This window comes from Simochromis diagramma, unplaced genomic scaffold, assembly GCF_900408965.1.
Source record: "Simochromis diagramma unplaced genomic scaffold, fSimDia1.1 OVJJ01000382.1, whole genome shotgun sequence".
Classification (NCBI taxonomy): domain Eukaryota; kingdom Metazoa; phylum Chordata; class Actinopteri; order Cichliformes; family Cichlidae; genus Simochromis; species Simochromis diagramma.
In genome coordinates, this window is record NW_024386734.1 from 510,251 (window position 1) to 537,201 (window position 26,951).

The 26,951-nt window shown below is 40.4% G+C and overlaps 1 protein-coding gene across 2 annotated transcripts in view; it reads right to left on the reverse strand.

Moving 5' to 3' along the window:
- nhsl2 (NHS-like 2) overlaps positions 1-26,951 on the reverse strand; it is a 164,136-nt gene that overhangs the window by 121,914 nt on the left and 15,271 nt on the right. The window lies entirely within an intron of this gene.

The window sequence follows — 26,951 nt, forward strand, 5'->3', positions numbered from 1 at the left end:
TGTTAAATAATAGTCCCATTAGGGAAAGGCCACCTGTGAAGCTAATTCTACCCCTGGACCAAGTCCTTAACCTTTAATCCTCTCTTTGATAACGCAAAGAAGGGCAGAAGACATTCTGCTGTCCATTCCTGGCAGGCGTTTTTTACCCTTACATACATATAAAGCAGCACGGCGACAGACACAAGCTAAACTCGGCATTGTTTTGCTGATTAGGCCTACCCAGTGTGTTGGTGTTTAGTTCTGCTCTATTATGCTGTTTAATTTCATTTGCCTCCTGCTGTCTAACCCTGTAGTCCCTTAATCAAATAATAATCAGTGCTGTTAGCTGGTGGTTAGAACATTTAACTCCCCTCAAAGCCAAAGAACAATGCAAATACACGAAGAAGAGAAACCGCCATCAATTCGTTCCGAAGAACAGGGACGCTGAGTCTGCAGCGATGTCTGCACTGGGGTCACTTTTGTTTAGATTTAGTTACAGAAAAGAACAGCTAGCTCTCACAGAAAACGAGTTATGAATCTGGAACAATGTTGAAAGTACGAACTTCGGGAGGGAGTTCGGAACCAAGTCTTTCTCGTGGTTTACTCAAACAGTGGCATGAAGAGATAATTTAAGGCTTAAAGCCACTGGGGACACTGTAATACCAAAGCAAGGTTAGGAATGGAAGGCGCCATTTAAAGGTCATTTATCAACAGTAAATGTTGTTTACTGTATAAAAGTAAACAACATTTAATTCCTAAACCCAGAGAGGGGAATAGGAAGCATACAAATGAGTGTTTTGGATGATCAGGACATGGATTTGATGATGTTTGAGAAGCACATTAATTTTTCTGTTTCTGGCGGCTGAAAACTTCAACACTAACGTCACTGATCGCAGCCGAGCTTTCACCAGCTATGTCACAACATTGGAAAGTGCACGTAATCTCTCCCCGGGTGCTGGTCACCTGTAAAGTGCACCCTGAAGACATGCCCTCAGGGAGCCCCTGAAGCTACAACAACAACAACAACATGATGTCATTACTCTGAGATGCAGCGCTGCTGCTTCATGACATCATAACAAGCGCAGATGAGAAGCGTGGGAAACCACATCGCACGGTGTAATTTGATAAAAGCTTTTAGCTGAGATGAGTAATCCTGCCCAGCTGCAGGAGACTGAGGCCAAATCTGCACCCATTACTGAGGGAAACAAGACATTCTGTGAGCACTACTTTCTTTTTTTTAGTTTGGTAAAAAAAATACTGGGAAAAAGGCAGGAAAAAGTTATCTCACAACAACAACAGTCCTATGGGGACATTAGGCTATGTGAGGGGTCGCAAACCTGCAGGTCTGGAGCCACATGAGCCTCTTCGGCACATTTCCAGTGGGTCCATGTGGCTCTGATCTAGAAAAAACTATGGAAATTAGTTAGGAGGGATCTATTTTTAAATGTATTTATTTAGTGCTTCATTTCTTTAATACTAAAAAGCCTGAACTGTGAAGTAATGAATTCAATTTTTTTAAACCAGAGTTTCTTACTGAAAAAACAAACAAGCAAGAATTTAAATATCAGTTTGCAAATGAGTTTTAATCTGTATCATCTTACTACAGCAATGTTGTTGCTGTATTTTAAACAAACAGAAATGCATAAGAAAAAAATCACACTGTTGGTGTAGACATCTCAAAATCTCATGTTTGAAATCCTGTAGCGTCAACGCTACAGGATTAAGTGATTCTTTATATTTTCTGGCTGTAAGAATGTGCACCAATTAAAACAAATGTTTTAATATCCTTGGGCAAGATACTAACCCCATGTTTGCCTACTGGTGGTGGTCAGAGGGCCCGGTGGCGCCAGTGTCCGGCAGCCTCGCCTCTGTCAGTGCGCCCCAGGGCAGCTGTGGCTACAACGTAGCTTGCCATTGCCAGTGTGTGAATGTGTGTGTGAATGAGTGAATGACTGAATGTAGTGTAAAGCGCTTTGGGGTCCTTAAGGACTGAGTAAAGCGCTATACAAATGCAGGCCATTTAACATTTAATATATGCATCATATGTTATTTCTGTAACCTGGTGCCTTATCCTCTTAGTGTTGCTGGACCTCAGGAGCGGTGGCGAGTACTTGTATACATATAAATAGCTAGTCTTGAGTCCCCTGGTACTCAAATTCCACATCCAGAAAAGGAAAAATCAGAGACAAATAGACATTTTTGCTGGATGAATAGCATGCTTGATCTGTGTTAAGCAGTCAGCAAAGAAAAATAAGTAATATGGAAATGCACTTCATATAAAGGCATATTGCATTTGCTGAAAAGTATCAGGGGAAAACAGTCAACAAATAAAGGACTTCAGTGAATCAGTTCCCATGGTGTTATCATGTGGGCAGAACTCATACCTGCATGACTTTACAGTAACTCTTCAAAGTAATTCTTTATCAAGTCACAAACAACTCCTTTAATAGTAACGTCTGCCGACCCCTCGGCTACAAACAGCAGTGCACGCCAAAAGTGATATCACAGATGGTGGAACGAAGTGTGGCTTAGTGTCGTTCCTCCTGGCTGTGCAGCTGGACTGAAGACAGTGTATAAGCAGTTTGGCTATTTCAGATAAGTACGCTTTACTAAAGCCAGGATCAACTAATTTCTTGCTCCAGTCTTCCGACCCTTATGTTGGAGCCATAAAGAGTGAGGGTTGTTTTAATGCAATTCTTTTGTGAGACTAAACCTTCTAAAATACTTATAAAAATATTTTTTATGAAGCTCATAAATGTCCTTCATTCAGCTGAGAGATGTGGTGATCGACATCTATTTGAGTAACGTTATTTCAAAAGTTAACTGTATCAATCAGAGCTAATTAAGAGACAGGTCCAGATTCATCGCGCTTATATCTTTTATGTGTATCTGTAATCTGAACCTGCAGATAACAGAACAACCAATATGTATGCAGACTTGATCCAAACTCTTCTGCTCAACCACCAAAATCATAATCTCCAAATTACAGGAATACAAGAAGGTGACTAAACATAGATCATTGTTTCATACTCTGATAAACACCATTATTCCTGCAGAGAGAGAGTAAAGTGAACTCAGATGTTTACTTTAAAAGAGTAAACATCTGCATTCACTGTTTCCAGAGAGTGTAATGGGACCATTAGACCACTCCAGGATTCACTACAAGAACTATTAATCGTCAGGTTTTATTCAGATGCAGAAAACATGCTGATTGTTTAAAATCACATAAAAATATGTTACTTCAGTGCTGCACTGTGCATCTGTTATCTCCTAATAAGACAGTCCTAAACTTCTGATGCCTCTGCAGGGTGGAGACATCACTGCTGAATATTTATGTCCATTAATGTAAACTTGATCACAGTTTCCTCAGGCGGGCCAAGCACAGCCTGTTCTGCTCTACCAGAGCAGCTCGACTCTCACGCATTCCTCCAGCCCAGGGAAAATCGACTAATCCAACGAGAGCTGATAACCTAATACTGCTGGACACGCTACGGTCCGACGCCGGGGACAAGACGTTCTGGGCTGAACTCTGGAACTAAAGAAGACTTCCACAGCAGTGCAGATTTGCTTCAGGAAACAGTGCCACAGCATATGTTAGCCCCCCATGTGCATGCTGGCTTTTAATATTATTGCTTATTATTACTGTAAATAATAATAATAATAATAGCAGTCATATGTATACTTTGTTACATTAAAATTTTGAGGTAGACTTCTCATTTTGCAAGCAGTTATGAACACTTTTAAAACTTTTTCATATTAAGTCTGCTGCGGGAAAAGCTGAAGGATGATTAGTCATTGTCAAACTTATGAAGAAAAGAGTGTGTCTATGTGTACGGCTGTTAGGAGGTATCGCGGACAAATGCTAAGGAGTAATTTTCTGTCTCAATGGGGGTTTCCATTGGGGGGAAAAATGAGTTTAGTCAGGGATGAAGCCTAATCCTTGGCTGTGAAATTGTCCCTGATCTCTTTGGGAGGTGCTGAGACACGCTGATGGGACGCAAATCTACACTTAAATAACAAAATACCTTCAAGAACCCCCCCCCCCCCCCCCCCCCCCGAAAAAAAAATGAAAGAACTGAGTTTCTTTGAGAAGCAGCAGGATAAAAGTGACATCATAATTATGAGCTCAGCTCAACATGTAACTTTTATCACAAGCTAGCCCACCGTAAAAAGAATAATTACAGGAGTGCCAGCGGGATCCCGAAATAACGCTTAATGTGACACAAAAACCAGAAAGCCTGAGGAATTATACACGGAGGAACGGTGCACAACTTTCTATAGAAGCAGTTATTAAGTCACATATTGTCCATGCATATCATGCATCAAGTGAACAAACTGCAAAGAGGCTATTTCCCTGTAAATGAACTTGTCACGATGCCCGTCTGTTCCCAGGGCTGTCAAACAGTACTCTGACTGATTGATTTGGGGTTTCTTTATTCCTGATTATTATGTGCTGTTTAGCTGTTGTTATAATATTAGTTAGAGTTTATCTTTGCAGCAGAACTTTAGCAACTTTTACATGCTGTGCACCTTGGCACTCACTGACCCCGCTCTATAACTCTCTGCCTCTTCATGATTCTTCTTACAGATGATCGTGGAAAATCAAAGAGGGAATAAATTCCACAATCTGACTTGTTTAACGGTGGCATCCTAATACAGTACAGCACGTTTGTAAAGGCAGACATAATGAGGTGGTTGGTGTTTGTTACTATATTAAAAATACTCAAGATTCAAAGTGTTTATTGTCATGTGTACCGAAGAAATAGCATTTCTCTGTGCAATGAAATTCTTCCTTTGCTGTCCATACACAAATGCCAAGTTAGGTTGAAGGGACACGATATATAAAGATAAAAATAAGGATAAAAATAATGAAAGATAAATAAATAAGTGGGAGGAAGCCGGAACCCGGAGAGAACCCACGGCGTCCAAAGACATGCAGCTTGTGGGGATAGGTTAATTGGATAATCCAAATTGCCACTAGGTGTGAATGTGCGAGTGAATGTGAGTGTGACTGGTCGTCTGTCCCTGTGTGTTAGCCCTGCGACAGACTGGCGACCTGTCCAGGGTGTACCCCGCCTCGCGCCCTATGACAGCTGGGATAGGCTCCAGCGCCCCCCGTGACCCTGTAAAGGATAAGCGGAAGTGAATGGATGGATGGATGGATGGAAATAAATAAGTGCAAAAATAAGTAAGTGAAGACAAGTGAGGTGTGCAGATGTAGATGGATGTACGAAGGAGCTGAATGTGCAAAATGAACTTAGTGTGCAAAGTGTCCTGATGTGCAAATTGCAGTTGAGGTAGTCAGCTGTTCAGGAGTCTGATAGCAGTGGGGAAGAAGGAGTTGTTGAGTCGGGACATTCTGGATTTCACACTTCTAATATCTTCTTCAAATTAAATAATGTGTAATCAAAATACATAACTGTGACTACTTTTTAAACTGTAGTTTTCTAGCTTTCATATTTTTCAGATCAGGAAGTGTTTGCTTATACATATAACCCAACGTAGCAGACCTACACACACACACACACACACACACAGTAGCATTTTAAAAGTGGCTACAGCATGAGCACACTGCGGAGCATCAAAAACATAATTAAGCCGTTAGACCTCTGCTTTCGACGCTGACATTCCCAGTGCTTGCTCTAAGTTCTCATTTAGCTCAACAGTTTTTCTGCTGATGTTGAAAGGGTGTTAGACAGAAAACTGATAACATATATTCATCAAAGTGAACTCTGGCTCAGACTGTATCTTTGCCTGTCTTAAACAGAACACTCTTGAGCTCTGCTTCATTTTAAACAACGCTAGCTCTGATCCTGATGCATCTAACAGGCTGTGTGAGAGTCAGTGTGTGCAACTGTAAGCGTTGCTCATCGATACATCTCTGCAGCTCTCTGTCTGAACTTATCCTGCTCGATGAATAAAGCGGTTCAGATTTGACTGCTCGCTCTAGCGGAAAGAGTTTCAGGCTAGTTGGGGAAACACGAGACAGTCTTGTGAACTTTGAATCTTACCGAGACAGAGAGCTCTGACACAGTTCTCCTCTGGGATTCCCATTTTAGCTCCAAATAGAAGCCTTTTCGCATAAATGCATTGTTAAACACGCACGCACAAATTCAATACTACACATAGGCACTGTGGACTGTGGAGGCCTGCAGATGCACTGAGAACAATCAGAGACATTTTTTACCCTACGTATAAAATACAAATCTGTACGTTTGAAGGGTAAAGTGAAGATTTGCGTGTGTGTGTGTGTATGTAACTGTGCCTTGGAGTTAAGAAATGCAAAGTGACACAATTATGTCACCGCAGTGAACGGCAGAGATCTGCGGTGACATACACGGATATCTGCTGAAATGCCTGCATGCGTGCGAAAAGGAGACAGAAATGCTGAAATAAATGTACTTGATTAATTCTTTTTGTATCAAGAATCAGGATATTTCAGTGCCGTTGGCACCGACTACAATTATTATGTGACATCCCTGCAGATAAACATGTGATCTAGCTCTCGGGTAACATCTACAACTTGACATTAAGTGAATAAGTGATACTGTTGACTACATATATAACAATATATAACATATAACAATGCTTCTGTCTGGAGATTGCCAAAAATTGTGTACATCTTATGTACACTCGACAAAGAGAGTGCAGGTTCAAGTCACCCGTGGGCTATAACTTCCTAGCCCGACTGAAGTACAATCCAGTCCTCCTTCAAGCTTCACTAGGCAGCTTCCTAAAAATCAACAAGATTATAACCACAGATGAGAATACTGCTTTGACAAGTCAAACCACTGTGAGGACACAGTTGAGAACACCCATGTCCTCGCTTTACTGAGACAGATGAGTGGAACATTAGTCACTGATATAAAGCCGAGTATCTTTTAAACATCCTTCCACTGACATTTTTAACTGTATTTGACCGTCTTCCAGCTCACAGGAGTCAGTAAAGTTTCGAAAAATGCAAAGATTCATGTTAATGTCTTCTCAGAGACAGATGGGTACGAACACAAGCAGAAGGAGGGAGGCTTTAAAAAAACATTCCTCCTCCACCTGCCTCCTCTCCTACTTTAACCTCCCACATACCTGAGTGCGGTTCAACTCGACCGTGCTGCAGACAAGCACAAACAAACAAAACAAAAGCAGCAGGATAGACCGAAAAGAAGGAGAGGAGCTGTAATTGTACCGTCTTTCCCTGCAGGTACCAAACAGAGGGAGAAGGACGGAGAGGGGTGCTGGGGTGGGAGGGGACGAGAGTGATGGATTGACTCTGTGTGTGTCCTTCTTCTTCTTCTTTTTCTTCTGCATGGCTAACTCAGGCCAGATTTTCATGCTCCCCTGGGGGAAAAGGAGGGCTCTCTCTGTCTCTCTCACTCCCTGTCCTCATTCCCCCCCATGTCACTTTGCAATCGCTTCACTCTCCCTCCCTTTGTCCCTCTATCCTAAACTCTGCTTTCTCTCCCACTTTCTGCCGCTATCCTTGCGTCACTCCTTCTGTGACATTATTAAATAACAGCTTCTGTCATTCCGGCCTCTTCCATCTTTCTTCATCTGCCTCGCTCGTTCCCCTTTCCCAGACGCACTCAGTCTTTCTCAAGTCAGAATAAATCAAGTGACATTTTACCAGCAAATGTTAAAGAGTCTTACAGAGTGTGCTATTCCAAACACTGCAGCATCAAAGCAGCCCAGTTTTTATGGTTTCGCGTTTGAATTAGAGGCACTTTTAATCCAAATCGTATTTGTTACATCTTTTTTCTAAGTTCCAGTTTGGTGCATATTTGTCTATCAATGTATATTGGTGCTGTTTCACCTGGACCCTTAACAGCACTTTAGCCATATTATCTCATTTCTGACTACATGTAACCATAAGAAGATAAAGCCTACACAGTGATAATAGCAGTTAACAGTGATCTCAATCAACAAGACTTTAAGACAGAGGCAGCAGGAACGAGGTGGTGCATAAGGTAGTATCTCAGATAACTGAGAGGAAGTCCACGATATGTCAACAGGACAAACAAAATGTAGTCATTAAAGATGAGCTGTTGTACTCATTTTCAACTCTATATTTTTATTCTTGGAGTAGCTTTGCAGTTTCACAATTCAAAATGATCCTTATTTATGATAAAATAAGGAACTGCAGCCCTTCAGATCACCCTCCAAACAAGCAGCTTCAGGTTGCCTCTCTTTAATGCTAACCTTTTTCCAATTGGCTGTAAACAAAACAAGTGGGAGGAGCTTATGTGCACACAGAGCTGTATCCCTGAGATGTCTCTTTGACATCATACAGATCCAGAGTAGGAAAAAAATGAAACAAAGTTGGTTGGTTTTGTTCTCCCATTGAACCGATTTTAGATTTACTCACAGTGGCAATACTAGAACTCAATAAAGTGATTAAAACCTTGTTAGAAACGAAAGCACAAACTAAAGAAAATGTTTATCCTTTAAACAAGCTGAATATCTTTATCGTCTCAGAGTCACAAACATCAGCACAGATGAAAGATTAATTCCATCAATCTTCTCTTTCCCTCAGCTCGTCTTCTGTCATTTCTCTTTCCACATTTCCCTCACAGTGTACAGCAAATGACTTTTCAGCCACAGTAAGTAAACTCAAACTGCCACACAGAAACACAGTGTATTCACTTTTTCCTCGTCTCTCTACCCAGTTTACACATTTCCAATTTGTCTCTTTCTAAAGCTTAATGAGGTGAATATTTGCATTTCTCATTACTGGGATGTTTTGGAGGCCTTAAGTGTAATTTTTGAGCACTTAAACGATACACTTCATATGGCTGTTAAGTTGCTATAATTATCTCTTAAATATATTAAATCTCCTTGACCTTTTTATATCAATCTTGATATAATACGCTGCCTGTTTAAGTCACATTGATTCATTTAAATTTTGTGGGTTTTTGTTCCACCTACAAGACCGCACACATTAAATACATATTTACTTACTTCACAACTAAATGCCTCAAACCCAGATGTGAATATTACCATAACTGCTCTCCACCTGAGTGAGCTTTAGTGTGTGCAGCAGTCGCAGCAGATGGGCCCCGCCCCCCCTGAGCCTGGTTCTGCCGGAGGTTTCTTCCTGTTAAAAGGGAGTTTTTCCTTCCCACTGTCGCCAAAGTGCTTGCTCATAAGGGGGTCATATGATTGTTGGGTTTTTCTCTGTATGTGTTATTGTAGGGTCTACCTTACAATATAAAGCGCCTTCAGGCGACTGCTGTTGTGATTTGGCGTTATATAAATATATAGATAAATTGAATAAAAATGGCAATAAACTGTTAAACCAGTACTTGAGTTGAACTCCTTGAAGTAAAGCTGGAAGTCTGCACTTTAGACATTTGTTGATTGACTGCTCTAATTTGTCCCATATTAGCTGTGAAATATCTGAAAAATGCATATGTCAACATAAATGCTATTTTAAACATTTTTATGTGAAGCTTTTCCTTTAAAGGGGTGTTGCACATGTGATAAGCCCATACACTTACAGATGTTGTTTATTTTTCATTTTTAAGGGTTTGTTGAGATATTTTTTCCAACTGGACCTTTGATATTTGACTTAAGTGGCTGTTTAAATGAACTTAACTTCTTTTTACTATAGAAACACATCAAACAATGGAATTTCTACTACTTCTTTTATTTTGTGTCAACTATTTGACTTTCATTTCTCAGTTTCCTCTCAGTTATCTGCCTCTGTCCTCTTGGTATTTATCCTTGTCTTCCCTTTGTAGTGCAAGTGACTAGTTCTCAAACAATGTCACATGATGCCACTCCTGGTTTAATAAGACACCAGTGTAAGAAAATTACACGGGGTCTCTGCGTCACCTTCCTGTTGCAGGAGCTGCTTCCTGACAATAGTGAGTGGATTAAGGAGGTTGAAGGTGACAGACGAAGGAGGGGTGGTGAAAGAAGAGAGGTTTTCAAATCTTCCTCTTGTTATTAGAGCTGCATTCCTCTGTGCCTTAAAGACTTACATGCATGTGTGCACACAAATAAAACCCTCACTTCATACACCTCATTTCACAGCCTGTTTGTATGAAACCTGGAATAGGAGACATGAATAAAGAAAAATGCAGATATGATAGGCAGTCGAATTTTTTCATGTGTTGGATGATGAAAAGCAGCTGTCCAATCCAATCCGCCAGCAAATTTGCAATTCAAACCGCAGTTGCTGCTGTCTTTCTATTTGGTTTCTCCACAGTGTGACAATAACAATCCCAGTCCTCCCTCCTTCCCACTGCAGCACGAGGGGTGGGCACGAGAAAATGAGATCTGACACGTTTAAGTAAAAACAGATGAGAGTTGGAAGACAAAAAAAGAAAGGGTGGATGGAGGGGAAACGAGAGTGGAAGATACACGTTAGCAAGCCATTATAGCAGCTTCTGTATGTACATGTTTGGTTCAGATGTGACTCGAGAGTCAAGGAAAACAGAGTGATGGAGATGGATTGAGAGAAGGGGCACTGGTTGTTTTCCTCAGAAGAAGACGGGGAGTAAGTCGAATAAATCAAGCAGACTTACACATCTGCGCATTATATTTGAACATGATTATGGCTCCATTGTAAAATCCAGTTTCAGTCACTGTTTATTTTACACACAAATATAGTGAAAACATAATAAACTTCCATCACAGGGTATCAGCCCATCCTATTCCAAACGGATTTATGAAAAGCATGGACTCCCTAAAGTTGTGTTTTTTTGGTTCGGTAACAAAAGGCCACAGATAGCTGTGGTGCTTAAGTTGAATTGGCCAGTGCTCAACATACATAAATGACAGCAGAAGCCCTGAAATTTATTTTGAAAACACAGGATTGCATCTTTAATTTCTTCAATGGGAACTTTGTGGGTCTTAAAATGTGGTGGGGTTTTAAATTTGTCATGGTTGAATGTGGGGAGGACCCTCATCCAGGACAATGCTGGCAAAATCTACAAACAAAGACAAGTATTACTTAGGGCAAAACAAAGTACCGTAACAGAAACCATAACAACCCAACCACAGGACCCTGGAAGAAAGACTAACAGCACAATAGTAATTGACGAAGACTATTTATACACGTAGGGTAACAAGACACAGGTGATGACACAAGTAATGACTATCAGGGCAATCAGGGAAGACGAACAGGAAGTAAAACTAACACAGGACACAACGAATATCACATTTAAAATAAAAAGGGGAGTAAACAAAGCAAACCAACACAGATATGAACGCTAACTGTGAAATATTAGAGGTATTTATTCTTCATTTGAAGACATGTTGTAAGTTTTTAAAGTGTTTCTAAAACCACCTCTAAATATAATTTAATGAACATAATGAAACATTAAAATCATGTTTAATTTTTATCTTCAGCGACATTTTCAGCGACATCTACTAGCCTAGACAAGAAGCATATGACTCCAGTGTACAAAGAAAAGCAGGAAAGCCTGAAGCGCAGATATTCCACACATATCCTAAAGTATAAGATCAGCTCCAAAGCTCAGCTATAAAGATTTCCTTCATCTTTTTTCCCTCCACATGGCCACTAAAACAACCACCTGGACAAACATGGACACACACCAAAAAACATAGGTGTATATGGTTTCTACACTGACTTTAGCAAGGAACAGTTTAGTAGTATGTCTAAATGCAGAGGTACAACTTGCCATCAGGCTAGGTGGGTCACTACTTGGGGCCTGCCAGGCCAGTGGGTCAGGGGACAAGGGCTTACAAACTTTAAACCATGACAGTGGCAATGTGCAGTGATAGCAGGAGAAAATTCATGTTGGCAATGAAAGAGGAAAAATAAGGAAGGAAAAAACAAGACAGCGGTGACTGGAGAAGGCAGCAGTTAAATATAATGCAGCAGAGAGACACCTGTACTACATAACTTCAATTAGCATCACATTATTTCTTTATCTGCTTTAACTGTGTAGGTTCTCAGTCATCCAGGTCATGGTAGTGTAAGGAACTTGGGAAAAAGCAACTAGACTTCTTTTTCTCCAGCAGACGGTTTTATAACTGAAGAAGCCTCTCAGACGAGAGGTGAAATGTCTTGAAGAAACTTGATGAAGTCCGGTGGCTTTGTTCCCAAACTCCTTAGACTATCTGCTTTGACATTAACATTAGTCGACTTAGCTAGCAGAGCAGCTCAGAGTGTAGCATAGCAAACGCTCAACCTGGTCATATGTATTGTTACTGAAATAATCAGTCTCGCCCATTTCTACAGTAAACTTTTACTTGTTTTTCAAAAGGTTCTTGGCTGTTGTTGGTATCCGATAATTTAAAACATAATGGTGATAAATTGCAGTTGCAGTGGCCCCTTGTGAAGTTTTTGCCTAGGGCCCTAATAGACTCTAGGAACGCCACTGTCTAAAAGGCATTTCATTTACAGCTGACAGTCTACTTTCCTTCTGTATTTAAATTCAACAAGTCAATAATGGCTGTTTTCTTTAAGTTATCAACTGGGGTTACCGGTAAGTATAACTCAGTAATGTCGGAGTAGAAAAAACAGTGCCAAGGTCGGAGCTTGGCATGGATCGGAACTATTTCCACAATTATTAGGTATAAAGTTTTATTTTGGCTTGGAAGGTTTGTCTCACTAGTTTCATTTTCCACCTGCTGTCTTTAATATTTTATGCAATCAATCATTTTTACCCAGTTTTGTTTCCTTTCCTCACACTCCACGTGCCTCGCCTCTCCTTTCCCTTCTTTCTTTTTTGGATTTCTCCTGTTAATACTTGCCTTTTCCCTTCATTTCACCATTTTTATATTTCTTTTCCCTCTCTTCTTCTTCTGGTCTTGTCTCATTCCCATCTTCGTTCATCCCACCTTCTCCCTTCCTTACTGTCTCTTTTTCGTTTACCTTTTTAACTCCACATAGCTCTTATTTTACTCCTTTTTGTTGTTATTTCACTCCATGGTTTCCTCTTCTGCAGGGAGCCTCTAATAGCTCCTGTCTCTCTGTCTTTCTCTCTCCTTCTCTAAGCCGCAGCCCACTCCCCCCTTCATCATTATCCTCTTCTCCCTGTAAACACTTTAGCTGCCTGGAGGACTCACACACACACACACACACACACATAAGAAAACTGCATATAAACACACACAGCACGCATAAAACTATTAGCGGCACCGCCGACCAACACACACACGCACATATTACATGCACATTTTTCCCACATTTTTGCACACACACTCCTGACTCTGTGAGTGTGTTATGGCTTTGCAAAGCTTCATCCCGGAGTAGATAATGAAGGCAGAGAGCAGCCACACTGCCATCCCTAAAAGGAGTGGAAAGAAGGAAGGGAGGAAGAGACCAGCTCCTTTTCTTTCTGTTAGTACCAATTTATCTCCTTTTGTCCCTCAGGCTGCTTGAAGTTGCTGCTTTTTTCTTGAAATCTAAAGGCTGACAGTAAAAATCTAAAAATCTCGTGTTAATTTAAGCTTTTCAGACTTTTTAGTCTTTTTTTCACTCCCTGAGAAAATTCCAGTTTGACTGTGAGTCAGGGAGGAAATTGAACCTCTCACCCTGATGCAGTATTCAACAAAGCAATCATCAAAGTCATTTCCTTGAGCTGAGAGATTGAGAGAAACTCAGCCAGAGCGCATTTGGCTGAGAGAAGCCAGACTGCTGAATTATTTGCAGTCAGTGCCCATCAATGGTTCAAATCAAATTAAAAGTACGGCTGATCCGGCTCGCTGAGGCTGCTTTTGTGAGGAGCTCCGTTCAGTAACAGTCAACAGGTGGCACAGCATTCATCTTATTCACGCTGCACTCGCTCTGCGGTCTTTGGCGGAGATTTAAAGGAATGCATGTGCAAAATCTCCATCTTCAAGGTAGAAAGACGCCATTCAGTGGAGAAAGTGTTTTTTCTGTTGCCTGTAGTCTAATGTCCAAGACAAAAACTTTGTGTTTTTATTGTGCATTCATGAGCAACAACTGGAAAATTAATTTATGACTGAGAAAATTCCAGGGAACACTCCACCTCCTCTTGAAGCTGGAGGAATAGTTTAAAAGGCAGAGAAAGTTTAGATGTGGGTGTAACCTTTGACCTAGGTTAGTCAGGAAAAACATTTATTTGCAATATATTGAGCAACAGAGAACAGCATTGAGTTGAAGGAATAAAATACAGCACATTATCTAAAAATCATTCAATATATTCCAACTTTAAATCACGTATAACCAGAGGAACGATTTCCACATTGGGGAATGTGACCATAAGCGAGCATGTGATTGCAAAAGAAGGCTAAAACAAGACATTATGCTACCAGGTTTTCACATTTTTAAACACAATACGGATGTGCTTTATATTAGGTCCTTATAATAAGTATAATAGGCACCACTACTACATACATAATATTTTAATGTAATAGAGGCATTGTTTGGTTAAAGGGCCTTATAACACGCTGTCTGCAGACTTCAAACAGGCAGTTAAAGGACGACACGTGCCAAAAACAGAGACTTGATCTTGCAGCTCTCACCCACTGAGACACAAGAGCCACACTCAAAGCGCAAAGCAGGGGGTGAGAAACACTGAGAGGCAGGAAGATGTGACGTAAAACGTGTAACATATTCTGCCTCTATCAAACACTCAAACTCAAGTGAGGAAGCTGTGGCAGCTTCATAATAATATCTGAGCTCTAGCGCCCCCGTGTGGCTACAACAAGTACTGACAGCTTTGTTTTGCACTGGATAATTTGACTTTTTTACAGATGAGACAAAAATGAAATTAAGGGCCAAGATATGGGCTTGCTGTGATAGTAAACACAAGATAGGTGTGTGAAAAGGGAGATTACACTTATTGTACTAGGAGAAATACAGAATACTGTGACTGAATTATTACCACGAGGCAAAAAGCAGGTATTAAAAGTGAGATTTTATTCTGAAATAACGGAGACTATACAAAACTTCTCCGTTTAAGAGGGAATAAGTTGAAAAAATAGGGCATGAAAATCAAAAGTTGACATATTTCGACTCTGCTTAGCAAGGTAAGCACATTGCACTGCATACACTGTACACACACTGCATGACCATTTAGATATATGACCTGTGGGAAGCTCCAGAACAGCTGTGCTGTACGTGTCACAGTAACAGAAACATGCAGTAAATGAACACCTGTGAGGATGAATATGCATGGATAAATCGCCAAATCCAGAGTTTCCTTGACAGAGGACGTGAGCAGAGGCAGCAGCAGAACGTAAAGAGAGGCGAGGAAGACGTTCTCTGCAGCCAGAACACATTTCAGCTCTGCCTGTCTGAGCTAAATTTAACCGAACTGTGAACTCAGAGCTCCGCTTCAAACTGTCAGCCAACATTGTTCCTTCACCTATTTTGAATTTACACTCAGCTGCTTAATGAGAACAAATGAGGCCTAACTTGACTGCTGGTAAACACGCAGAGCATCTTTAGTCTAGACAAATATAACTCTGTTTATGCATCGTACAGACCAAGATTTCGTTTTGTATTTCTAATCGTTTGAAATGAAATGTTTAAAAATTTATTCATGGTTTTGGTGAAAAAAGGTGCAGAATTATGTTTGAATTTACATGGAAGCAGGCTTATTTCTACAGTTTTCTGCTGCTGTGTGTGTAAATACTGAAACAATTTAGTGACAAACACAAACGATTTGCTTGTTTTATGGGTACATGTAGTCTTTCTCCTGTGGGCTCCTCCTGGCAGCTTTACACCTTGATGAGCAGACACATTACGAGTCAGATTTATAGCTGAAGTTGAGTTAATAAAAGGATACCAAGCTGACACAATGTAACACAGAAAACAGCAGCAAACATTCAGCGAAATGAGCTTAAAGTGCATCATTTGAGTGATGAAATTACAGTAAAAACTTTAGGAATACAAAGTTCTCTTCTGAGCTGGGTATGACTTTTATTTCTAATAATTCTTATTAGTTTGTAAATTATGGATGTTCACAAGTTGCTGGAAACATTCTTCAAGGATTTTGGTCCATGTTGACATGACAGCATCACGCAGTTGCTGCCGATTTGTTGGCTGCACATCTATGATGTGAATCTCTCGTTCCTCCACATCCCAAAGCTGCTCTAATGGATTGAGATCTTGTAACTGTGGAGGCTTTCTCTGACCAGCCTGTCTGACACCAACAACCACACCACATTCAAAGTCACTTAAATCACCTTTTTTGACCATTTCTACATTTCTAAATACACTGAGTAGCTGCCATATGATTGGCTAAACAGATATTTGCAACAGATGAGTCGGAGATTTGACTAATAGACCTTTATAGTGTTACTTTGAAGGTCTTAATTTCATTCAAAATAATATCCAAGCAGTGCAGGAGCTGGATAAGGATTAAGCTGCACATAAAAGCTCATTTCCTGGATCCAAAGCAAGACTTCCTGAACTAATCTGACCGCAGCTTCAACTTAAGATCTGCACACGCACACACATAGTCCAGTACTGTAAATTCACTGGCATCTTTTTCTGATTTCACGCCAACACCACTCTGCTCACAGATTCATGAGTTGCACTAAAAATATATTTTGAGGCCCACTTTTTAACAAAGGATACATTTTAAATGCCACACTTTAAGAATGTTAATTATTTATGGAGAAATTATGGGAAATTAAAATAACTACTTGCAGGCAAGAAAACACTCTATAGCCTGGAGTCAAGTTCCAGCTTTTTTATACTTTTTTAAAAATTCTACCAGAATGTTTCTTTTGAAAGGTATTGAAAGGTATTATTGTTAATGGTCCTGAAGAGAGAAAACAGAAGGAGAGGGGAAATTCTGAGCAGAATACTGGGGGAAAAAAACAACCTGTTTTTTTTCTTGTTTTGATGGCTAGCTTACTAAATGGACGTTATCAGCTATCTGTCCCATGGTTATCACTACAAGACTTCTTCCTTTGCCTATTGGGAGGTCCTTATCACCTCAGTGCATGGTGGTGTTTCCTGCTAAACAGAAGCAGTAATGTGTGGTATGCTTCCACATTAAACTCGCAGCAAAAATAGCAACTTTACATTTGGAAGCAGGAGGGTTAGCTAACAGTGGACGGGACTTTGACAGCCAGCATTTGGACTAAACTTTTTTAGGGGAAAAGTTAAATATTTTTTCATTTGTTTTTTTCTATTTAATGTTTGCTATTGTTTTCCTTGTTGTTTGGTTAGGATTAGGAACCAACATGTTTACATTTATTTCTCCTTCACAAGACTAAAGATACATTAAAAAGTCATGTATGCTAGCTTACTACGTTTACCATCAAGTTGAAGATTCGTATTCTCGGCTCGTTTTCGCAAATGTTTTGATTTATTTTAGGTAAAAACGTATGTGAGTATCAGGAAAGATAGTGGTTTGGCTTTAAATATTTGTGACTTTGGTCCAAAATAAGATTTAAAAAGCTTTTACTTTGAAGTTATATTTTTACCAATATCTTTGCTGGAATTCTCACATAGATTTCAGTTCAGGATTTGATGAATGCTTTGCATGTTTCTTAAAATATTTCTGATTTATAGGTAGTATTACAGATAGACATAGCGAGTGGTGTTATAGTTCACCTAGTCAAGCAGGTGACCAGTATACTGAAGTCTACTGTAGGAGTTGGGGTCTTACTCTGTCCCAGACCATTTCCTGCATGCCTTTTACTCGTATTCTCATCTCAAATATACTGTTGACTCTCCAACGTCCTGTCTAATAATTTTTTCTTTCCAAAAGAAAAGATGGATGTAGCAACTTTGATGTCACCCATTAATTTCTTAAGTCTTAAGGTGAGCTTGATGTTTTCAAACTGGATCAGACCAGGGGATTGATTTAACTGTGAAAAAAACTGCTCATTGTCTAAAGGACTGTCAATCACAAGTCCTTAGCCAAGGTTTAAAGTACTTCTGTGTTGTCTTCATTTTTCAGGCCTAGATGGTGCTTCTATCCTTTTTACTGTGTGTGCTATGACTACTACAGGAGATTTTATATCCACTTCTTCACAGGACCACTAGAAGTGTTCTGCATAATCATAATCTCTTTCTCTTTGATCAGTGGTTGTTGATCAGTGGTCATGAGAATTTGCATAATCATGATGAAGGAACTGACCTCCCAAACCATTGTTCTCTCAGTGGGCTGGTTTATAAGATTTGGGGAAACCTGCAGTCAGCTGAGACTGAAGAAGTCACTTGGATGAGTGACGAAACGTTTCTCCCACTGAAAACGCTACGTCCAGATGAACAGAATCAACCTTTGGAGATGTGCTGCTCTCTGTTTAACACTGATCACAGTGGATGATAACAACCCATTGAGCTGAGTTAGCAGGTAGAGGAGGGCTTCTACTGGTGATTGGACTGATAAGAGCCAGTGAATGGGTTGATAACATCAGAATCAGGAGGACACGGAAAGTAAGATAAGATGATTAAAAATGAGGGCCCGAAAGTGAGATAAGGTGAAAAATGGGGAGGCACAGGCAAAAGCACTGAGAGTTAAATCCTGATATGAGCCACCAGGAAGAATCCTCAATCCACTATATTAATTTTGTGTCTCTGACAATTCAGTAGATTTGTTGTTTCTGTCCCAACAAAGATTCAAATCGCTCTGCTTTTAAATACAAATTCAATGACTTTGTCCTTTCCCTGTTTAATTTACTGTATTATGGTCATTTCTGGCTGACTTATAACTGCAAATGCCAAATGTCAATTTTGAATATTTACAGCTACAGTGTGTAAAATCTCACCACTAGATGTCAATAGTTGCAAACTGCAGTCAGCTGTGTTCTGTTTTCTTATTCCTTTTAGTTCAAGTGCACAATAGTAGCTATGGTGGGAGCTGTAGTAGAACAACTCTGCCTGCTTTTAAGTGACTGTAGCCTCTCAGTCAGCTGTTTACCTCAGCTGTCAATATGTATCCATTACTCTGGAGGAGACTATAAAACTTTTTAAAAGAAGTGTGATAGAAATCATCAGTGAAGCTAACTTCTGTCTCATGACAGCAATGAGGTGAGTTGCTGAGAATATTCAGAACTTTTCTCTTGGTTAGCGGCTGCTGTTAGCGGCTGCTGTTAGCGGCTGCTGTCCTCTCTTAGCTGTTATTAGCTGGTGTAAATAAATGTTTCTTATCTAACAATTTTGGACAGGGACACTTAGTAAATAAACTCTTATACAATATGAGACTGTAATAATCCTTTTTCAGACTGAAAGTAGGATTTTTAGAAAACTTGTCCCTAACATTACCTGGCATAACATTAGCTTATTACGAGCTACAATGAAAAACACAGAGTGGCCATCTCTTGTGTACTTAACACAATTGCCTCATGATTTAAAGTTAATTGTTAATTTAACTCAATTGTTTAAGTTGCTGCCAAAGCAAAACATCTCTAACATGGCCCTTTTTCAGTGTATTACTGTTGTTGACTTGCCTGGTTGTTGTCAGCTCTTCAGAGATGGGAGGTTTCATGCGTGATTTGAACGAGTTATTTGTGTTGTGATCTTTAAATGAAAGTAACTTATAAGGCATATTACATATGTAGTCAGTCTCTGGCCACAACACCTTTTTTTGTAAATTATATAACCTCAAAAAATGACTAACTGTACCTTTATGGGTGTATCACCCTAGACTCATTTATGGACACCAGACAGCTGTGAGAAACATAAAGGGTGGAGATAAAATTAGGGAGTGACGGTGTTATTTACGACTGGAAAAATTAAAAGAGAAAACAGAAGAAGAGGCACAGCTGCCAGAGTGAACTGGGAAAGCAGAGAGGCGGAGAGCATGAGGAATGAAGAGAGAAAAATTAAGAGTGGGGGCCTGCACTGCTCTGGTTTTGTTTTTCCGGGTGCTGCGCCAACTTTGCTAAAAGAGTTGTAGAGTAAAATTCCCCTTGAGGCTCAGTGGCTTCCTACTCCTTCCTGAGAAAAAAGTGTCGTCAGGCAAAAGTGTATAGGCTCAGCCAATCAGAAAGCTGCATTTTGGTTGGAACTGCTTGGCAACAGAATTTTGTCCCAGTTAGTTTAAAAATAAAAAGTCACCAGAGACTGAAATCAACTTTAAAACCAAACATAATTACCTGTGAATGCGCGCACACAGACTGTGCTGTAATAATGTGATTCTGAGGACTGATTTCAGCCTCTGAGGTTGTAGCTGCGAAATGTGTTTGTGCTCCACCTAACTGCTTCACAAGTATTTTGTGAAAAGATCCAGCAACAAACCTATTTTGCAAATATTTTGTAGCAAATGGCTTCATGCCGTGATTATATTTTTCACCATCACAATAGAAAATATATGTGCTGTTATAGTGTTTGCCTCAAGACTGCCAATTGACCCATCAATAATTTTCCTCAGTTTTCACTGATTAAAATTATATATTTTTGCATGGCCTGGTTTAATAAGTGGTGTTATGTATGCTCTAATCCTGCTTTTATGAACTGGAAATATATTTCTAGATTCTTTTAATGACTTTTTATAGATACATTTATTAGGATGGGGCTGGTTAGTTAGGAACTTCTTGCATCTTTCTCTGGGTAATGGAAACAAGACTTTAGTGTGACAGTCTGATTTCTAAGTGTTTTTCTGTTCTGGAACATTTAAGCAACAAATACCCAACAATTGTGATACTCAAGCAAATTAGCATCATGACCGTCAAGCAGTTTCTGATGTTATAACTGCTGCTAAAGTCTCACTAAGACGTAAGACTAGAAGCCACTCAGTCCAGTTTGGCAACAGCTCTGGACAGTTACTGCGGGTTAATAATATAACTGAATAAGAAGAAACATTCTGTGGACTGATGAGGCCAAAACGGGACTTTTAGTCCTGTTACATCTGGCGTACAACCAACACAGCATTTCATTAATGAACATCAGACCAACAGTTGACCGTAAACAGGTCATTCATGGTAGAAAACCCTCCAATGTGGCTGAATTAAGAGAATTTCTCAAAGAAGAGTGGGCCAAAACTCCTCCACAGCGCTGTAAAAGACTCATTGCCTGTTATCACAAACAGTTGTTGTTGCCATAACCAGTTATTAGGTTTAGTTGACATTTATGAATCAAAGATCCTGCCATGACTGGGCACAGTTGGATACCTTTGTGCTTAGTTAACATAACTCTACCAAGGCAAGTTTCAAAACACGCGTGGTTCAAACACAAATTCACCTGAACCTTCAAAACACGTGATTTGTGTGCTCAGCAGCATCCACCCAAACAACCTCCCTGTGACCTCACTATGAGGATGTCACACTTCACGAACTGCTAAGAAGCACACACAATTATTTCTAGAGATATTTGACCTGACACAGAGCAGAAAATCTTGTGGCCCAATTTCTGGGGTGACAGCCTTTCCAAACATAAAGGCATCCTCTCTCTGCTTCACGCTGCAGCTGGACGAAGGGAGGGATGACAGAAGAGAGGAAAAGAGAGAGAGATACACTTTAAATCATTTGCATGTGAAATAGACTGGCACTTAGATCAAAAAGTAGGTCTGGAAGGAGGTGCGCACACACATATATACGCGGGTCCAGTCAGTTTGTGTGGGGACAGCAGCAGCCCTGTGTGAGCCGAGGAACATGTGAGGCTGATTACAGAATATCTACTGCTGAGTCTGTCTAGACAGAAAGAAGGAAGGAGGCCGAAGGAAAGGAGAGCAAACGGGGAAGGAAACAAATGTTTAGGACAAGTGAACGAGTTTAGTAGGAGAGGAAATAAATGAATTAGAAATGAATGCATCCTATAACAGGAATCAACAGGTGATGAAAGGTACTTGACAAAGAAAGGAAAGGAGGTTTTAAGGAGAGAGTAAGAAAAATACTGAAAGGGGCAATCAGGGGGGGAAAGAGAAATTTGTGATTGAAGTAATGTAGGAAGGACGAGGGGCTCACGCTCAGCCACCATAAAGGGACTAAAGATCAAAACCAAATCCAACACAAAGCTGGACAGCTCAGCAGAGCCTTTTCATGTTACAACGAGGAGCCCCAACATAAAGCACCGTTTGAAGAGCCCGATACAAATGTCACTGCAGATTCTCCTACAGAGGGGCCGACAAGCTGATGGTGGAGCAGACAAAAAACATAAAGAAGTGTCACGTTCCAAAAGTGTGCTTCAGGCCAATTAAATTAACATTTTTTAGGATGTAAGCAGGTCATCCAATGGACAAAAGCAAAGACCATGAAGTTCAAAAAACTGAAACCTCTGAACTACACAGAGAGTTGTTAAATTACTAGAATTACACACTGGGGGACGGTGGACAGACGCTCTGACAGCTCAGCAGACTGGGTGGCATTTTTTCAGTCTTCTGTTCAATTTCTGTCAGCCTGTGTGAACTGTGGCCTCAGCTTCCTGTTCTTAGCTGATACGGGTGTGGTCTTCTGCTGCTGTAGCCGAGCTGCTTCAAGGTGTAACGTGTTTTGCGTTCAGAGATTCTTTGCGGCACACTTTGATTGCAACAACTAATTATTCGAGTAATTACTCAGCCATTCTCCTCTGACCTCTGGCATCAAACGTGACATTTTCTCCCAGAGAACTGCCGCTCGCTGGATATTTTCTCTTTTTCAGACCATTCTCTGTAAACCATAGAGATGGTTGTGTGTGAAAATGTCAGCAAGAGAGCAGTTTCTGAAATACTCAGACGAGCCCGTCTGGCAGCAACACGGATGCCACAATAAAGTCACTTAAATCTCCTTTCTTCTACATTTTGATGCTCTTTTTGAACTTCAGCACCTTGTCTTGACCATGTGTATAGGCACTGAGCTTATTAAATAAGTGTTCAACAAACAGGTGTACCTAAATAAGTGACCAAGAACTGAATATACACACACAGTCTTGTTTTCATATCTTAGTGAGGACATCTAATTGACAAAATGCTTTCTCTAGCTGCTTATCCTAACCATCAAAGATGAATGCCTAACCCTCAGCCTAAATCAGCCCTAAATCTAACCACAAACTAATTGTAACCCTGTCACTAAAACCACATTTTGAGCTTCAAAAATGCCTTCAAACTCGTGGTGATGGGCATTTAGTCCCCATAAGGCCTGTTGGTATAGTACGTATAGTGGCATGTCAATTTTCTGTCTTCACAAAGATGTCTAACCATGGTATACACACACACATATCATGTTATATATGTCTTAATATAAAAGGATGTGTAGCATGATATGACAACATGCAGTAGTCAGGGTTTGACTTTCAGCTCTAGAGCTTTTCAACAGAAAATCCAAATATCAAACCTCGAATGACCTTCAGCAGAGAGAAAACTGCATCGTCAGAGTGAACACATAAACAACAGACAAGCACATCATTGTCAACCAGGCTGGTAATAACAGTCACACACACACACACACTCACTCACACACAAACACAGACACACACAGAAGAAGGAACCTCCGGATAAGCAGCACTCTCCAAACCTGTCTGGTGAGTTACAGTTTCTAATACTCTGTTGATCTTGGTGTAAACACAAAGTGAATGTCATATGTAACGTACACATACATGAAAAAGTATCCAGTAGTGTTTGCACAAACACACATGCATTCTTGAAACTGGAACGCCTGCTGGAATTCAGCACTACTAAAACACACCCACACACACAAATAGACTAATAGAGAAGCTGATGAATGACGCTCTCCTTCTCAGAGGGCAAAACACTGTAACGATCTTTCGTTTTCAACCACACACCCACCAATCCATCTTTCCTTCTTTCCTCCTTCTCTTCATTTTTTGTTTTTACCCAGAATCCCTTAGTCAACTTTCACTTTGTCACCTCTCACTTTCTTTTTTTTCAGCCTCATCGTAATTTTATCTTCTTGTTCTGTCCTTGTTACTTTGCTCCTTTCCTTCCGTGCATCGCTCCTTTTTCGTTATTATATTGTTAAAGTTTTAATTTACTCTGCTCTTTTAAGTCCCTTATTTTTCCTGCATGTTTAGTTGTTCCAATTCAGTTACAATTAAGTGCCAAAGCACACATTACAGTAAAGTAATGAGATTGACAGCGTGGAAAAGCGCTTGCCTCATTTGGGGATTGAATGGGGTCAAGTTGGAAACTACATGCAATGTTTTGTAACAATATGGAGATTAATTTCGATGAATTGGCAATACTCAAAAATCTGATGCCGGCTGCTGCAAATGATTGCAATGTGTTTGTAACCTGTCTGTTTATAAATTACGGCTATTTAGATGGACAATCTGTCTGATTGCAGTCAGAACGAGTAGGACAAAACAACTGCTACCATCAGGCAACTTGTGTAATCACATTACAATTGAAAGTGGTCACCCAGAGGTCGCTCAAATCTCTGGGTGATGTTTGTCGACACAACTACTTGAAACTTTTCTCAGACCACAAAAAAGTTATTGCAATCACTGGGAAACCACCGATTTTTCCCATGTTGCTGTCTTATTTTTACTTTGGTGTGATAGGGCTACAGGTTTTTCCTTCATTTCTGAAATTCATGGTGACAGGAGAATCCCTGATGATCATGCATAACCATGGATTAAACTAGAAGTCTGCTATGGCACATTATGCAATTTTCAGTTAATATCTCCAATCTTCATGCTCTCCTTTTTATATCTCTCTGTCCTCCCAGTTTCCTTCCTCACAAATTCACTGTTCGTTCTTGTCTTTCGCTTGCCCTCTGTCATCTGCCATCACCTGACAATCTGCAGAATGAGACTGAGACTGAAATGAGAAAAAAAAAGGCAGCTGAAACACAACACTGCCAAGAAAAAGATGGAAAAAGACAGCAGCAATGGGAGACACAAGACGAGTGACAGTTTGACCAATGAGATTGAGCTGACAGGTGAAAACGTGGAGATGCACCACAGTGAAAGATGTGAGGAGCGAACGGGGAAATCTGAAGAATGCAAGCCAGGCGACAGTAACTCATCGGTAGGATGTCAAGAGGTAGATTTATTTGTCCCTTGGAGTCTAAAACATGCTTTCAAAAAAGCTAATGAAACAAAATCAGAATTTCAAAACCCTTTCGACTTGCTACAGAACAAGCTTCTTTAATAATACTTCCAGCCTACTTTTTGAGATCACGATTTATGCTGCCAAAAAACAAGAAAGCTACTGTGTTATGTGTGAATTGGGCCTGTTCTGTAAAACCTAGATGTAATCCTAACAGGACCGTAATGAAAATACAGACATAAAAAACAGAAAATGGAAAAACAAAACGAAACAGGGAGAATGTTATTTCCTCTGAGTATGTGAGACAAATACATACAAGTACAGCTGCCTGGGGTGAATTAGAGGCCGATGGAAATCACTCTTATACAAACGAAATTCGCTGACTCAAGTGAAACCCAGCTGAGGGAGATACTTTAATTAGCACAGAGCATGTTTCTCCCACTGCTGAGCAACAGACTGAAGATGAGTCTGTTGGTATCTGGGCCAGGAGCTGCCTGCAGGCTGGAGAGGTTCTCAGTTTCAGGCTGAGTCCAGCTGGGAAATCACAGACAGGGAATTTGAACAGAGAAAGATTCCTATCAGAACTGGTCAGCGAGGTTTCTGGGAGCAAGGAACTTTAACTTCTGTTTCACCTGACAGCACATAGACAGTAAAAAAGATGGATGTAGCCACTGTGATGTCACCCAGGGAACACAGACTTTGGATGTTTTGCAGAAATATGACCATTAACCATAAGATGTTAAGGATCAAGTTCATACAGGCCTAGAGACAAGTCCATGACCAGGTCATAAGAAAAAGCATGCATTCCCTGAACATTGGCGAGGAGTTGCTGGACGTTAAAGTCACTTGCTGTGAAAGTTGGTCACGAAAGCCCCACTCACACAGACCTAGACACCAGCTGGCAACAACTTGCTAATCACAGGGCACTTGTACTTCCCAAGTGGCTGGCGAATGGTTGACGGAGGTTCCTGACAGTCACATTGTGAAATTGTTCACAAAGAGGGTCTTGCACCAAAACCCTCCTTCTGAGCCACAGCAGGTTGTTGCCGCAGGTGCCACCAGTTTGCATGGTAAACGCCAACTTGACCACAAACACTTGCCAACTGTAAAAAGTGCAATGAAACTCAGTAACTGTTTGCCTTCAAAGTTCACCTTTCGAAAACTGTTTGCCGCAATGGTATGGTGCTTGCTGCATTCCCAACTGGTCTAAGATTAAGGCTCCAGTCACTTTGGGGACATGGGTTCAAATACTGCTAGTCCTAGAAGTATTTAAGGAGACCACAAGCCAGCGTGCTTCTAGTCCACGGACTTGATAAATGAGAAGGGCTGCATCTGGCACAAGGTCTTTACCAAATCAAACATGCAAACCATCAAAAATAGGGTTGTTTGGACTCACTAAAATCACTTATTCAACTCACAAAATTAAAAAATATATATTTTGTTTTATTTGTGATCCCACTCCTAACTCACTCTTTGGACCCCCAGTGGAGTTTATCAACAGCATTTGAGACCTACATAAAAAGGCCCTGGATTATTTTTCAGGTTTATGGATTTATTTATTTTCGGCTCACAAAGTTCCCATGTGGTCTAGCGGTTAGGGTTCCTGGTTTTCACCCAGGTGACCTGAGCTCGATTCCTGGTATGAGAACATATCTTTAAGCTTTTCAAATCGGTTGGTGGATTTTAGGTGACAATTCAGCTTTTGGTACAGCAGATGGATGTTGCTGGCAATTTACTGCCAGCAACATGCAACAGTTGGAACAGATGGTCACGAGAGAGAAGTGTTCCCCAACCACTGGTTTCAACCTCCAGAAACTGTTGAAGGCACTTGAATAGAAAGTCATTGCTAAAGTCCCAATCACACAGGTCTAGTGATCACCAAGCAACCACCTTATAACCACTGGTTTGCCAACCAGTTCTTCAGAACTGGTTGGCAAAAACGTCCTTGTGATTGCTTTGGTTGCTAAAATATTTGTGGAGTTGTAATTAAATATAAATTATGGACTTTTAAAACATGTTGACTTCACTTTGGCCTTCTCCATTTCCAGTTTGTGTGGCGCTTCATCAAGTTTTACTACTATTTGACTAGTCAGCGAGTATTTGTAGACAGATGTGAAAAACTACTGGCAACCATTGGAACTTGCTAGCAAC